The 16,932-nt window shown below is 43.3% G+C and overlaps 1 pseudogene; it reads left to right on the top strand.

Annotated features, from left to right (window-relative positions):
• Nucleotides 1-487: 487 nt before the first annotated feature.
• LOC121438668 lies at nucleotides 488-10,851 on the top strand (annotated as a pseudogene).
• The last annotated feature ends 6,081 nt before the right edge of the window (nucleotides 10,852-16,932 follow it).

The following is a 16,932-nucleotide window of genomic DNA, read 5'->3' on the forward strand; positions in this document are numbered from 1 at the left end:
AATGTGTGAGCAGAAACCTATGAGGTATGTGCGCATATGCGCGAGCAGACGGACACACACACACACTCACACCACGCACACTAAATGTACACATATAAAGAATGCTTGAAAGTCCATCATTATTTTTAACAATGTGCATCTTCTCATACCCAGGATGGCCTTGTACTTGATGTGAAACAAAGGATTGTCTTAAATTCTGGATCCTCTGGCCTCGACCTCCCACGAGCTGGGATTACTGGCATGCGTCACCACGCCCTGAACCAATAGGCTCTTAATGCAAAGACAAAATAAATCAAGAGAATTGGGAACTCTAGCCTGTGTTTGCTCTGCTAGCACCAGAAATTCAGCCCCATGGGCGGGGGTCTGACAATAGTGGCCAGTCAGAAGCTTCCCAGCAGGAAGGGGCGGGAGGCGCCAAAGGTAGGAGAAAGATCGCGCAGAAAAAGATTGGTCTTTGGCGCCTACCACATGTCTCTAACAGTCCACAATGCCAGTCGCCGGCTCCGAGCTGAAGCTGCAGCCCGCCGCTCAGCAGCAGGGTGCGGAGGCACCGCGGCACGGGGAACTGCAGTATCTGGGGCAGGTGGAGCACATTATGCGCTGCGGTTTCAAGAAGGACTGCACGGGCACCGGCACCTTGTCTGTGTTAGGCATGCAGGCGCGTTACAACCTGAGAGGTGACCGCGGCCAGTCCCCACTACCGGGAGGGACTGTGGGAGGATGAGCAGCGTGCTGGGCACGAAGGCACGGGGCTGGCGGCAATGGTTAGTCTGACCCCGGCTCAAAGAGTCCTAAACTCTGCGTTCTCGCCCTAGAGCCTCAAGGTGATAGCTACTGCAGGTAAACCTGGACTCTTGTTCTTAACCCCCATTAGTTTCCAACTGGTCGTGCATCTCCGAGGGTCGGAGTAGAAGAAACCTGCCCAAACCTTGCCCTCAAGTCCTGACTTGTGCTCCTCCTCTTCTTTCCCCTTAATCCCTTTACAACTGTTTTTAAAAAATTGGCGTGAAAATGGCTTAGGTGGTGTTAAAGAGGCACAGAAAAAAATGAACCCAAGCCTGAGGCGGAAACTGGGGTTTCCCCAAACAGCCTTGGCTTTTATAGAGCAACTCAGAGGATGTGTGAGCCTACAGAGTGGCCCCGGGGAAGAAGTGCTCTTTTGGGGTTCCTGGCATCAGGTGTCAAGCACAAGACTTTGAGTGAGGGTTTACTTATCTTAAGCATGTTCTGGAGGTGAGAACTTCAGCAGCTATTGCATGGATTAACCCAGTGCACAGGGCTCCTAGAACAGTGAACTCTGATGCCCAGTTTTAGTCCCTTTCCTCTGCTGATACTGTAGACAAGTTATTCTGCTTCTCTAATCTTCATTCAGCTTTCCCATGTAGACAGTAAAGAGGAAAGTATTGCTCTCTGACAAACATATACTCTGAGCCTTTCCTCTTTACCTTGTCTGATGATTGAGCTGCCTGCCCTGCCCCTTTGTCTCTCTTCTGTTTTGCTTTTGGGTTCCCTGGTGCCATTCGGAGGCATAAACATTTCTGTTTTCAGATGCTAGGTCAGTTTGCTCCCCAAATGTCTGAAAACGTTTTCAGTTTTTACCAGAGTGATATCACGCTTTCTGGAGTGTGGTGGACTTGGGTATGAGAGCCTTTAGGTTGTGTCTAGGCCACATTTTGGGTATTGTCATTAAACACCAGTGACAGTGATAGTGGCTCAGTAGTGGGTGAGGACTCCTCTTTGCCATATGGGTACCCCCGTGTCTATGCAGACCTGTGGTTTCACTGACTTAGCCCGAAGCTGGGTGGGAGTTCCCAGTTTTCCTGAAGCCACTCCAGGTGTGTGTGTCCACCCCCAGGTCGTTTCCCTTCACAGAGAAAGCTGAATGATTTTAACTGTGTTACAAACTATTTTTCAGGTGAATTTCCTCTGCTCACAACCAAAGGGGTGTTCTGGAAGGGTGTTTTGGAGGAGTTGCTGTGGTTATCAAGGTAATGGTGCTGCTGCTGTTGGAAGCTGCTTGTCTTCGCAATACAAGCCTTAGAAGTCAAACTGTGAGCCAGGCGGTGGTGGCACACACCTTTAATCCCAGCACTCCGAGGCAGAGGCAGGTGGATTTATGTAAGTTTGAGGTCAGCCTGGTTTACAGAGCGAGTTCCAGGACAGGCTCCAAAGCTATACAGAGAAACCCTGTCTTGAAAAATCAAGAAAAATAAAAGAGGTAATAGAAGTCAAAGCTGTAGCTATCAGCCGTTCCCACTTCCCTGGCTCATTTTCTAGTGCTGGCTCTAGATGCTTTTCTGTGTCCTTCTCATCCTGCTTTCGTCACTGAGCTGAGCACACTGGGAGAATCCTGACCAGGCCTCTGGCACTTGCCATTCCCATCACCGAGTGCCTTTCCTTCCATATGGAGGATAGTTCTCTCTTCCTTCCAGTCCCACTCGACACCCTTGATCTTCCTGCCACCTCTTTGTTTCTCTTCATAGGAAACATCTTCAGCTGACCTAGAAATCAGCCTTCAGTTTTCCCTCTTTTGGGTGGGAGACAAATAAGTGCAATGTCCTGTGAGTTCGTAGAAAATCCATTTCTCCTCTTTCCTGTTGTATCTCAGGACTAAAATACAGCCAGCCACATGGTATGTGCTCAGCATTATTGATGGCTGAATTGGTAGATACCAGGGTCAGGTAGGTACCTGGGTTATACTGGAGTGGTGTGGTAACAAATGGCAGGAGCCCCAAGTTCCTGCCCTGTATCCTGGTCCAGAAAAGGTGAGGTTCTGTCCAATGCTGGCTTAGAGTACTCCTGGAGACAAGATGAGTTCTGGACCATACTACAAGTTCAGCCCCTTCTTTAGAGTACTTGGGATGCTGACTCAGTAGGCAAAGAGGGCCTGAGTTCAGCCCAGCCCAGTTGTCACATAAAACATTCGGGGTGTGGAATGGAGAGATGACTCAGTGGTTAAGAGCATCTGTTGCTCATGTTCAGGATGGGGGTTAAGATTTAGTTCCTAGCACCCATTTAACACAGTTAGTGGCTATCAATCTGTAAGTCCAGTTCAAGCTCTCTGACTCCCTTTTCTACTGTCCTTGGGTACCGTGTGCACATGGTGTACAGACACATGCAGGAAAAACACCCATGCACATAACATAGAAATGAAGCTTAAAAATGCTGGGTGTGATTGCATGTGCCTGTAACCCCAGTGCTATAATGGGAAAGGAGACACAGGAGGATGTTGGTGATTGCTGGCCACGAGTCTGGCCCAAATAAGCTCTAGCTTTACTTGGAGACCCTGTCTCAAGGGAAAGGATAGGAAGTAATAGAGTAGAACAGCCAGGGTTCTCTCTGGCTTCTGTGGGCTTGGGTACCCACGCATACACATTTTCCAGACAGCCAGATATGACACATGAACAGACCGCACATGCAGTGTTGAACAAGTCCACTTGGAGTGTCACATTTCAACATAGAGTGTGTTTTATGAAGGAATTCAAAGCTGCAGATGAGGTAGAAATGTTTTAGGAACTTGAATGTATTTAAAGAATTGGAGGGAAGGCTGGGGATTTGGCTCAGTGGGTGTAAAGCACTTAGCCACACAAATCTGACAGCCTGAGTTTGGATCCCTGGAGTCCTCCTAAAAAGCTCTGTTTGGGCCAATCGGTGGTGCCCACCCCTTTAATCCCAGCACTTGGGAGGCAGAGGCAGGCAGAGCTTAATGAGTTCAAGGCCAGCCTGGTCTTCAAAGCAAGTTCCAGGACAGCCAGCAGTGTTACCCAGAGAAACCCTGTCTTGAGAAAAAGCTCTGTGTGGTAGTGCTATCTAATCCTGGTACTTCTGTGGGAGATGGAGATGGAAATCTACTGGAAGCTCACAAGCTAGCTAGCTTGGGGTAGGTATTATAGCAACAGTAACAAGAGAGACACCCAATTCAAATAAGGTAGAAGTTCACTGTGTGCATGCACCATGGCATGCTTACATGTATGTATACATACACAAAGACTTTGGAAAGTTGAAGGGAATAGAAGAAATACCTTGAGGAAATATCTAATAGGGTAAGACCATTCTATACTCCCTCAGAAGCCTGGCCAGGACCAGCATGCTTAAAGCTAGGCTGCATGTGGATAGTGTGCCATGGGTAGGAGATGAGTGACGCAGAGTCCTCCTGTGTGCCTATTCTATTCTCAATCTTTCAGGGATCCACAAATGCTAAGAAACTGTCCTCCAAAGGAGTGAGAATCTGGGATGCCAATGGGTCCTGAGATTTTCTGGACAGCCTGGGATTCTCTGCATGACAGGAAGGGGACCTGGGCCCAGTTTGTGGTTTCCAGTGGAGACATTTTGACACAGACTACAAAGATATGAATTCAGGTGAGGAGATATTATTGCCTCAGGTTTTCTGGGTGTTCCTCCTCAAAGATCCATCTTAGATGTGGGAGAAAAGTCCACATAATGGGAGTTGGTAAGTACCTGATTTGTGAGAAGCTGTGCTGGGTAATGGTGGAGAAGCCACAAAAAACGTCACAAAGGCCAAATCATACTCTTGGTGCCTAGCATTTACTGGGCATTATTGGATGACTGGAACTTTCTCTACCAGTGGTGGCAGATTTGGTCTGTCCTGTCTGTGTTAGTGTTTAGGATAGAAGGAGGTTCCTCCGGGATGAGGTGCAGGAGTTACCCATGAAGAACATTTCCCTTTGCAACGCTGCAGCACTTGCAAACTGTGTGTGGTGTGGTGTCTCTGTACCGTTAACCCTTCCCTTCCTGCTCTGTGGGGACAGAGGTTAAGAAAACTCCTCATGTAGTGACTGGCATCTCCTCTCTCTGGGTACTGTTTGAGTGTCACATAGACCAGCCTCCTCCAGGTTCTAAAGTTAATGTCTCACTGGTGTATATGTATATACACCAGTGTGTGCAGGAAGTAATAAATTACTGGCTGGGCAGACACCAGCAGCCTGGATAGTATGCTTTTCTTTTCAAGGGTCCCGTCACCTCCTTCTAGCCAGTGGGAAGAATTTGGGCCTTATAGTGGTTTGAATAAGAATGCCCCCATGCTCAGGTAAGCCCCTGTGTTTGAATGCTTAGGAGTGGTGTGATTTGAAAGGATTAAGACTATGGCCTTGTTGGAGTAAGTGTGTCACTGGGGATGGGCTTTGAGGTTTTGGAAGCCAGTGCCTCTTATCCTGCTGCCTGTAGTTCTGGAAATAGAACTCTCAGCTGCTTCTCCAGCACCATGTCTGCCTGGATACTGCTATGCTTCTCACCATGCTGACAATTAACTAAACCTGTGAAACTATAAGCAAGACCCAAATACACCCTTTCTTTTATAAGAGTGTTCATGGTCATTGTGTCTCTTCACAGCAATAGAATACTGACTAAGACAGGCCTAGTGTCCAAATTCTTCAGTTGTGTTTGCCTGCAATCAAGATGTTTTCAATGCTGGTGATGTTTGGAAGTTGTGGACTAGGAATGGGCAAATTGGTAAAGGTAGAGAGAAGAGAAGAGGTTGCTGGGCTTGGAGTGTAATGTGATAGTGTTAGTGGGCATGGAGTTACTTGAGAAGTTCTGCAACAGAATAGTGTGATGCTGCATAGAGTGTGAATGGCTCAGCAGCTAAAGTCTGTGCTTCCAAGCTTGGAGACCTGCGTTTGATCCTCAGGAACCCGTGTGGTAGGAGAGAATCTGTTCTCACAGCTTCTTAGACTACACATGCCAAAGTATATGCCACACATAACAAAATAAAGGAATATAGTAAAAATGCAAAAACAGTTTTAATATAAATTTAATGTGTGTACATATTTTATCTTATTTAGAGTCAGAGTTTGGCTAGCTGGAAACTAATTATAAGAGAAAAGGCTGCCCTTGAACTGTCAGCCTCTGCCCTCCCCAAGTGCTAGAATTTGTCTTGATGGGGTGGGAGCAGCTAGGTCTTAGGAAGCTGTAGCTGGCCATCAACTCCTGATCCTCCTGTCTCTACCTTTCACCTGGTGGAATTATAGGAATGAGCCATCATGTTCACCTGACCACCATTGGTTGTTTTGGTTATTTTGTCTGTTTTATTACATTGTTTCTATGTTTAGCCCTAATGATTCTAGATATCTCTCTCTCTCTCTCTCTCTCTCTCTCTCTCTCTCTCTCTCTCTCTCTCTCTGTCTCTCGACAAGCCTGGCCTCTGGATCTCACAGAGATCCTCCTGCTTTTGTCTCCTGAGTGCTCGGATTAAAGGCATAAGCCACAACTCCTAGCTTATTGTCTTATTTTTTTTACTTTTAGTTGTTTATTTATTCTGGTTTTTGAAGGCAGGGTTTCTCCATATAACAGCTCTAGCTGTCCTGAAACTAGCTCTTGTAGATTTAAATTTTTTAGTGCAGATAATTTTCCTGTTCTTTATCCCTTTTTCTCCTATAGGAAATAATTACAATTTATTCTGTAATTTATCAGATTTTTTTTAACTCTTACAGATTACAAAGTCACCACCACAATCTAGCTGTAGAACATTTCCTCAAGTCTTTAATATTGCCTTCTTGGAGCTGGGATTTTGGGAAACCCTCCCTCAGAGACCCAGCTCTGCCAGAACACTGACTGACTAACCTTGGTAAAGGTACATCCAGAGGAGAGTCTATGGAGTTCTGTTAATAAATCAACTCGCAGCTACCACACCTCAGCAGGGGGCAGGGGATTAAAGGCCATGTAATAGAACTGAAAAAAATTACAAGATCAACCCTAAACTCACAGATAACAAAACTTAGATCTCAGTCCTGGTGGTTCAGTGCCCACATTTTGATGACAGTGACATAGTATTAGGTGTGAAAGATGATAAGTGTGTCTCCTTTGGTTCCTTGTGTAGCCACCAGGACTCACTCATAAAACTCCACCCTGATGACTTTTTCATCCTAATCACCTCTTTTTAAGATTTATTTATTTATTACGTATACATTGTTCTGCCTGCATGTATGCCTGCAGGCCAGAAGAGGGTACCAGATCTCATTACAGACTGATATAAGCTACCATGCCAGGAAATTGAACTCAGGGCCTCAGAAAGAGCCGTCAGTGCTCTTAACCACTGAGCCATCTCTCCAGCCCCCTGATCACTTCTTAAAGACTGTGTAATTGATTTAAATTTCTACCCAAAAATGAGAATTATATTTCAACTCATGAACTTTTGAGCGACACATTCAAACCATATCCAAACAGCAGTTAGCAACAGGGGCAGTATTAAGGGGAGGGACATTATAACAGACTAAATATTTAGAAGACTTGTGTAGAAAAGAACTTAGATTTTAGTGTAAGGACATTGAGCTTAACCCAGCAAGATCTTAGAAATACTCAGAATTGCTGGGTATATTAGAACTATGGGTGGGGGCATTGAGTGGATGCTGTCAGGGTCATCACATGAGAGGCTGTGACTGATGTGATGTAAATGTGCATGTGCTCTCCTGACAACTCTGCAGATTACTCGGGTCAAGGAGTAGACCAGCTGCAAAAAGTGATTGACACCATCAAAACCAGCCCTGATGACAGAAGAATCATCATGTGTGCCTGGAACCCAAAAGGTAGACAGCATCCCAGCCATCTCCCTTTGGCTAAACTGGCTAGTTAGCCAAAGGGAGCAAGGTGGCCTGAGGCACTGTGGGTCACTGGAACTGTCTCCAGTCACGTGGTTGATCAACACAGTCACACTTGGCTCTGTTTCTACCTTCATTATTAGACCCACACGATCTTTATGCATTTACATTAAAGGAGCATTAAATTGCCTGTAAAATGCACCTATCGTTTTATCTTTCTCATTTGGAGCACACAGTTTCAAGTGTTAACTTAAAAATAGATTATAAAATTAAACTCTACCAGGGTATAGTGAATATCCAGGAAAGAACATTTCATATTTCTTATAGATACTTAAACAGAAAGATGTGCCTCAGATTCCAGTTTCCTGTGGCCTTTGCCAAAAGAATAATTTCCTTTTATTTGGTGCCATCAACAGCAGCCCAAATCCTTAATTTTAGCTCTGCTGGATGATCATTGCTTCAGCATAAATGTACACTTGCAGATTCCTTATGCTAGTGGACAGGCCTCCATCACCTCTACTGTAGGGCTGCGAAAATGGTCTTTGACAAAATGGGAACTTGAGTTGTACGTATCTGCAACTTCATGGCTTCTTTCATGGTTGGCTTGTTTTGTATTTTACCTTTATTATAGCTGTGTTCTCTAAAACCCCCTCCTTCTTTTACCATTGACCCCTTCAGATCTTCCCCTGATGGCACTGCCTCCTTGCCACGCCCTCTGTCAATTTTATGTAGCGAATAGGGAGCTGTCTTGCCAGCTCTACCAGAGGTCAGGAGTTATGGGCCTGGGTGTGCCCTTCAACATTGCCAGCTATGCCCTTCTCACCTACATGATTGCACACATCACAGGCCTAAAGCTGAGCTGCTTTCAGAAGACGTGGTTATAGCCAATGGAATATACTAACTCATAGCAGGGAATTCAGTCTGATTAGTATTAAAATTTTATGCATGTAAATAAGACATGTACTGGCTTACCTTATAACCATTTTTGGAGCTTTCTGGTACCTTGTTGCCTAAGGAAACTAACACTCATATGGGTAGCTTGTTTGTTTGTTTTGTTTTGTTTTTGTTTTTGAGACATAGTCTCATTCTCTAGTCCAGACTAGCCTGGACCTACAGTGATCCTCCTGTCTCAGTGTCAGAACACAGTCCAAGAATAGAGTCTTGAGAACTTTCAGTGCATGTGAGAAAACTCCAAGACAACAAGAGTCTTGTGACTTCAGTTTCTTCAATACACAGACTTGTTCTTGGACTGCATTTTTATATTCCTCCAAGGTGTAGCAGATAGGAGTGAGTTTATTTCAGCTGTTGTTATTCATGTGTCTCCATGGAAAAACATGTTGTATCTTTGTGATTGTATAGTTTACTCATGGGACTCTTAACCCTCAGAGTATAAATTGTCTGATGTTCTGAATAAAGTTGACTTTTGCCTAAGACTTTAGGCCCCACTCTCCTGGGTTCATGATGCCAATTCTCAGCCTTCCAAGTACTGGGACTATGTGTGTAAGCCATCATGCACAACCTAAAAACGTAAAACATTAACTTTTCTCAAAAACAGCACTGGAAAAGTTACTTTTGTGGAAAGCTTTGAACTATGTGCATACCCTGTAGAATGTACATTCTACAGGGTATGCACATAGTTCAAAGTGTGTCTATGTACACAGTGTGTGCATAGACGAGAGCACAGTCTGCATGAGTCCTTTCTCTTCTTCTCTGTAGAATGTACTATTGTGTGTGTACACAGTGTGCATAGATGAGAGCACAGTCTGTGTGAGTCCTTTCTCTTCTTCCCTGTAGAATGTACTATTGTGTGTGTACACAGTGTGTGCATAGACGAGAGCACAGTCTGCGTGAGTCCTTTCTCTTCTTCCCTGTAGAATGTACTATTGTGTGTGTACACAGTGTGTGCATAGACGAGAGCACAGTCTGCGTGAGTCCTTTCTCTTCTTCCCTGTAGAATGTACTATTGTGTGTGTACACAGTGTGTGCATAGACGAGAGCACAGTCTGCGTGAGTCCTTTCTCTTCTTCCCTGTAGAATGTACTATTGTGTGTGTACACAGTGTGCATAGACGAGAGCACAGTCTGCGTGAGTCCTTTCTCTTCTTCCCTGTGGCTTCCAAGAATGAAGCTCAAGTTGTCAGGCTTAGCAAGGGCCATTACCCACGGAGCCATCTCACAGACCTAGTCTGTTTTAACATGTGTTCTTAAAGAATTTACATGAAAATATTCACTGCTGTGTTCTCTCCTGTGGGTCATTTTTAGCCAGGGGATTTTGTCCATACCTTGGGAGATGCACATATTTACCTGAATCATATCGAGCCCCTGAAAATTCAGGTAAGAAATATACCGGTTACATTTCTTTTTGAGCTTGGTGCCTTCTCTTGACAAAATATTGGGTACAGGGCATCCTTTGTATCACAGGCACTCTGGTTGATGCTGTCTTACATTGAAGTGCTCCAAATGTAGGGCTTTTAATAAAGGAGATAAGCGGGAATGGCCTTACCAATCACAAGCACAGAACACAGTAAGGTATTAAGCATCAGTACCAGAGAGAAGAGCCAGGAGATATGCATTTTAACTCATAATTTTACTTGAGGAGCTGAAAAATAAATGTTTGACTTTAGTTTTATGCTTAAGTACTAAACTTTAAATGTCTGTCTTTTTAAATTCCTTTCAAATTCCTATAATACAGCAGCCAGCAAATGAATTGAAATGGTAGTAAGTATATGAGTGTCCATGTTTTGTGAACATTAAGGAAAAAAGTTAGACTCAGAAAAGTCAAGAATTGTTTCCCTGTGTTGAATGTATTTCTCACGAGTTATCTGGTAACTTCATCCTGTATCCACAGCTACTTAGGCTGGAGCAGGAGCGTTCCAAGTTCAAGGCTTGCCTGGGCTACAGAGTGGGTTCAACATAAGCCTAGATACCTTGACTAAGACCCTGTCTCAGAATAAAAAGCTGATAAAAAGCTGGACCATAGCTGATGGCAGATTACTAATGTAGCTCTTTTGGGACCTTAGACACAATCCCTAATCTTGCAGAAAGAAAAGACAATACTGTATTGCATTGCTGTAAAGAAGTACTTTGTGATAAAATACTGTGTTGTTTCAAAAGGAGACATGGGAACAGATATAAAGTAAAACCATGATTTTATTTTTTAGCTTCAGCAAGAGCCAAGACCTTTCCCAAAGCTCAAAATTCTTCAAAAAGTTGAGACAATTGATGATTTCAAAGTTGAAGACTTTCAGATTGAAGGTTATAATTCACATCTAGTGATTAAAATGGAAATGGCCATTTAGAGCTTTTTCAAAGCTGCTGTGAACATCACCAGACTTTAGGGTTTGAGCCTGATGCCCAAGGTAAAATACAGTTTCTCTCGAAAGGGAAATAAACTAAATCGAAACTCTGACAGTGATCTGTCTATCTGTAAGTACCATCAATGTCTAATGCATTGACTGTCTTTCCTTTAGTGTTCACTGAGGTACATAAGAAAACTAAGATGATATAGGAACAAACAACCAGATATTTCTGTGTGTCTATATGAAGAAGGCTGGTGAGATTCCTCTAACTAAACTTGAACTATGTTGCATGTTTACTTATAAATATTTTGTATGCTGTAGTAATAAAGAACTGTTTTGCATTTGTCAGTTGAAACTTTTAAAATTTGTATTTATTGTGTGTGTGTGTGTGTGTGTGTGTGCATTTAGATCAGGTCAGAGCACAATTTGAGTAAGTTTGGTTAGACTTGGTGACAAGCTCAAGTTTCTGACTAAAATAGATTGACCCAAAAATCCTGAGTCTTCCACTTGTTGGTGGGGCAGGGACTCATGTATCCCAGGCCTCAAACACACTCTGCAGCTGAGGATGACCTTATTCCTCTTCTTCTTGATTCTGCCTCCTAGTTGCTGGGATTGTAGGCATGGATTGGAGATTGAACCCAGAATTTCATGTATGCTAGGCAAGTTTCCACCGAGGTAGCCATGTCCCCAGCCCTCTTGTATTTTGTTTGTTTGTTTGTTTGTTTGTTTTGTCTTATTCTACCTTGGCTTGCCTGGAACTCACTGTGTAGCCTAGGCCTGCTAGTTAAATTCTATTTAGTAAGATAGATTAAAATTTTTCCTCCCACTTATCCACAGTGTACTTCAGTATGTTACATTTTATATGTAAATATAACGGTCAGTTCAGATTGTTAGGGTCTGCAGTTGCTCAGAGATTCACCAGACTATCTTAGTTTGGGTTTGTATTGCTATGAAGAGAAACCAAGACAGTGGCAACTCTGATAAAGGAAAAGGGGTAGCTTGTTTACAGTTCAGAGGTTCAGTCCATTATCATCATGGTGGGACATGGTGTCATGCAGGTAAACATGGTTCTGCCCCTGTACCTGAGAGTCCTATATCTTGCAGGCAACAGGAAGTAGTCTGCGACACTAGGAGTAGTTTGAGCATAGGAGACCTCAAAGCCTGCACCCAAGTGACACACTTCCTCCAACAAGGGTACAACTATTCCAGCAAAGCCACACCCATTAGTGTCGCTTATTGGGGGCTGTTTTCTTTCAAACCACTGCAGTGACCATGGATATATATTAAGATGCTTTTAATTTCTGGGACCTGGAATGACTGGGACCAGGTCTGCACCCAAGAGTGCTCTCAAGATGCAGCATCTAGTCATATCAGCCCAGGACTTGTAAAGACAAAACCCACAAGATTACATATATCCTGACTAAATGTAGGCAGGGTCTAATTTTTTAACATAAATGTCTTGCAGTTGTCCTAGTCATCTTTTTTAGCAGAGTAAGCAAGTTTGATTACAAAAGCAAAAATTACTGTCTTATCTTGCTAGAACAACAGATTCAACAGGATCAGACAGTTTAAAAATCTTGAACATCTGATTTAAAAAAATGGGTTGGGTGGGAGGAGTGGGCTGACATCCTGTACAAATTAGTTTACATGCTAGAGGCATTTAGATAGATAGATAGATAGATAGATAGATACATACATACATACATACATACATGGATACATACAAACATACATAGGGAGGAAGGAGGAGAGAGAGAGATCTTAAGCACAATAATTAAACCTTTAATGATAACCATCAGAAGGTTTTAAATCACATTTTAAGGTTTTGTTTGTTGGGAGTCATGGTGTTGGTATGAGGTTGTTTCTTTGTTGGGACTAGTGGTGGTGGTCTGGGGACATGTCTCACATTGTCACCCTAGCTGGTCTAGAGCTTAGTATGTACCTGAGGCTAGCCTCAAACTTGTGCACAGCTCTAGCTTCAGCTTCCTGCATTGAGTTCCCATGCCTGGCTAAAACAGTTTTTTCAGAGTTATAAAAGTGTGAAGAAATACCATTTGTCCCCATTAATTTCAGGGGTGTGTGTGAATTTCCAAAAGTGCTTAGACTGGTGATAGAAGTGATGCTAAACCATTTCAGGACAAATGAGTGGATCCTTTTTGTTGCTTTACCAGATACCTCACAGTGATGCAGAACAAGCTTTATTCAGATTTATGACAAGTGTTAGAATATGAATTATTACAAAACATCATGAAACATTGTAGGGATAAGTCCTGCCTCTTAGGGGGCGTGTTCACCTCAGGCTAATGTTTACCTATAAATCTGGCGAGCATGCTGGCAGTGCTTGCTTCTGATTTCCTGGTCTCTGCGGGAACGGTGGTTCTGTAAGTCTATTTCTCCATTAAAGCTGTATATATATTTTTACAATCTGTCTGCATTCGTTTACGCCATTACATTTTGGTATGCAACGTCGAACTTTTTTGCCCCCGACTCAAGCGCGTAGCCCACTAGCTAACACAGCATGCTCCCAGGTGCTGTTTTTTAGTTCGTGACTCGGGCCTCAGTGCTGAGTCCCAGACACACTCGGCCACACAGGCCCATTCTGCCCCGCCTGCTTGCCAGATCAATTAACCCCTCCCTGCCTGCCTTGGCTAAGTTTGCAGCTGAACCCCACTGCCTGAATTAGCGGAAGCTCAAGTACCTGCAGTTTTGCAACAAAAGCCACCACAGCCGCAGATTTAGTCTGGTACAAAGTGACTTGGCCGGGCGGTGGTGGCGCACGCCTTTAATCCCAGCACTTGGGAAGCAGAGGCAGGTCAGTCTCTGTGAGTTCGAGGCCAGCCAGGCGGGGGTGGCACACGCCTTTAATCTCAGCACTCGGGAGGCAGAGACAGGTGGATCTCTGTGAGTTTGAGGCATGCCTGGTCTACAAGAGCTAGTTCCAGGACAGGCTCCAAAAACACAGAGACCACCACTGGCAGAAACCGATCATTGCAGGTAAAAAAATTTTCTTTTATAAATAAAATGTCTGAACATGTTACTATTCAAGAATTTAACAGTTTTTTTAATTGTACCATGTGGGAGATTTTACAAGAGGTGTCTATTACCCCACATCTATGGATCCTTCTGGGATTCGTAATTTTCAATGGCACTAAATGGTTTGATAATAAAAAAATGATAAAGTCTTTATGAGACGAATCTAGGATTCTTAAGGCAGAGATTGAATGCTTAAAAACAATTGAGAATGACAACAATCTTCTCAAGAATCAGTTTGAAGTTCTCCAGGAAGAGAACAGATCTTTGTTTAACATGACTCAATCAACTGAGCAAAATTTAAAAAAGGTACAGGCTGATATTAATGAGAAATTCATTACTATGGAAGAGGGAACAGCTGATTTGGATCACAAGCTTCAATCCCTTTCTGTAGGAACTGAAACATTAGTGGCTTATATTAAGGAGAAATTCATTACTATGGAAGAGGGAACAGCTGATTTGGATCATAAGCTTCAGTCCCTTTCTGTAGGAACTGAAACATTAACTGAGAGAATCAAAACTGCTGAATATGACAATCAGATTTTGTCTAAAGCTTATGATAGATTGGCGGAAAGATTGTCAATACAAGAAGGCACGGTTTATGCCATAAAAATTATGTCCAAAGATGAGATGTTATCTCTAATGGACAAACTTCATACTTTAGAATCCTCAATGAAGGCTTTGGAACATAATTCTGGACAGGAGATTCAGACATTGCAGAAGGCAATGGTGAATAGAATTGAAAAGATTGAGGAATTTCTAAATTCTGATGAAGAAGAGCAAAGGGTAGAAAGGCAAATTTTAACTACATCTGTGGGTAAATCTCTCAGGGACAATTTCCACAAAGTTCTACCTACAGCTCTACCTGCCTTCCAGTAATAACAACAGAGAAGGTGATTGGTTTCAGAAACCTTAGGGTCATCAAGGAGGATACATGGGAGCCTGTCCGTATGAATGATCTCAAAGAAATTAAACAGGCTGTTATGACTTTTGGGATGCAAGCCTCTTTTGTTAAAGAGATGCTAAAATCTTGGGCCACGACAAGCAGAGCAACCCCCTCGGACTGGCTCCGGCTGAGCTCTGCGGTACTTGAGAGTGGACCACAATTGAAATGCAAATGCTTATTCAGGCAAGAGGCTAGACTTTTAAAACAGCGGGGAAAAAGCGAAGGGAATTGATATTTCCCTAGATCAAATTCTAGGTGAAGGGCTCTTTTCCGACCCTCAGGAACAAGCTAATTTGGATGAAAACACACTCTCCATGTGTACTACAGCAGCCTTAAGAGCTTGGGACAGGGTACAAGACCCAGGACAGAGAATGGAATCATTTGTCAGAGTTAAACAGGGTCAGAGGGAACCCTTTAGTGACTTTTTTACAAAGATTAACTAAGGCTGTACAAATAGGGATATCTGACCCAGAAGCAAGACGTATAATGATTGAGTCTTTGGCTTATGAAAATGCAAATGTGGAATGCAAAAGGATTTTGGGGCCTTTAAAGCTCAGATCAGCGTCCTTGGAATAATGGGTCTTGCATACACCCAATGTTGATACATTTATTATGGCACTGAAGCATGGGTAGAAGAAGCAATTTCCAATGGTAAAAGGAGACACCAGAGTACCAAATGATTTAATTGTGGCAAAATGGGTCATATGAAAAGGAATTGTAGACAACGGATTTTCAGAAATAATAATAATAATAATAATAATAATGCATCTTTCAGAAATAATAATAATAATAATGCATCTTCTAGAAATAACAGAAATAGGAGGACTCAGCCTTCAGGTTTATGTAGAAGATGTGGAAAAGGCAGACATTGGACGAATGAATGCAGGTCTACAAGAGATAGACAAGGCAACCTGATACAGATGGGAAACGTGAGAGGGGGGCCTCACAGGCCCCCATGGCCAACATGGTTCAGTCACTTCCAGTTTCTGCAGAGAACGTGCCTCGTCAGGACAATTAGGAAGCCCATGCCTACTGTTACAAGCAAAAATGATCAGAAAGATAAGTTACGTGTGTTTTGGCAAACTTCTATAAATGATCAAAGACCTAAACTGAGAGTGTGTGTAAATGGCATTTTTGTTACTGGCCTGTTGGACACAGGTGCTGATGTAAGTATCATTACCCCAGAATCTTGGCATCCCATCCGTATTGGCCACTTCAAAATGTAAATGTTCAGCTCCTGGGAATTGGAACCCTATCTCGAGTAAGGCAGAGCACAAGATGGGTTGAATGTATAGGGCCAGAGGGACAAATGGGAAAATTAAGGCCATATGTAGCCAATATTGCAATGAATTTATGGGGTCGTGACCTATTACAACAATGGAATACAGAAATTAACATTCCTGCTACTTCTAGAGCCTATATTTCTGAGAATAATATTAAAAGATATTACAAACGGAGAAAACCGGCCATTCGGGCTGTACAAGAACAAGCAATTGATGTCCCTTCAAAGATACCAACATCCTTGCCTCTAAAATGGTTGACTGAGAAACCAATATGGACAAATCAATGGCCTTTAGCTGAGGAAAAGTTACAGGCTTTAGAACAGCTGGTACAAGAACAATTAGATGCTGGCCATATAAAAGAATCTACCAGCCCTTGGAATTCTCACTTTTGAAAGATTAACCAGAAATGTGAGGAGGACCCACAAGGGTATGCAGGTGTGGAAATTACCCTGACAAGACTCAGGAAGTTCTCTCCCAGAATTAGTGAACAAAGCTGAAACTGCACTGCAAGCTGGTTCATACAGAAACGTGAGGCAGGAGAATCGCTGTGACCTTGAAGCCTGTTAGAGCAAAGAATGAGTGAAGTAATAAGGGTGGCAGGGCTGCGTCCCCAACACCCCAGCCGCCTGCCCAGCTAGCTTATGCCCCAAAATAATTACACAGACACTGTATTCTTTTAATCACTGCTTGGCCCATTCTCTTCAAGGCTAATTCTCACATATTAATTTAGCCCATTTCTAATCATCTGTGTGTAGCACCCCAAGGTGCGCTTACCCGGAAGATTCTAGCCTATGTCCATCCTGGGTCGGAGCTTCATCCCGG

The sequence above is a fragment of the Microtus oregoni genome, unplaced genomic scaffold, assembly GCF_018167655.1.
Source record: "Microtus oregoni isolate MIOR12 unplaced genomic scaffold, Mior012 000056F_ref0000123, whole genome shotgun sequence".
NCBI classification, from domain to species: domain Eukaryota; kingdom Metazoa; phylum Chordata; class Mammalia; order Rodentia; family Cricetidae; genus Microtus; species Microtus oregoni.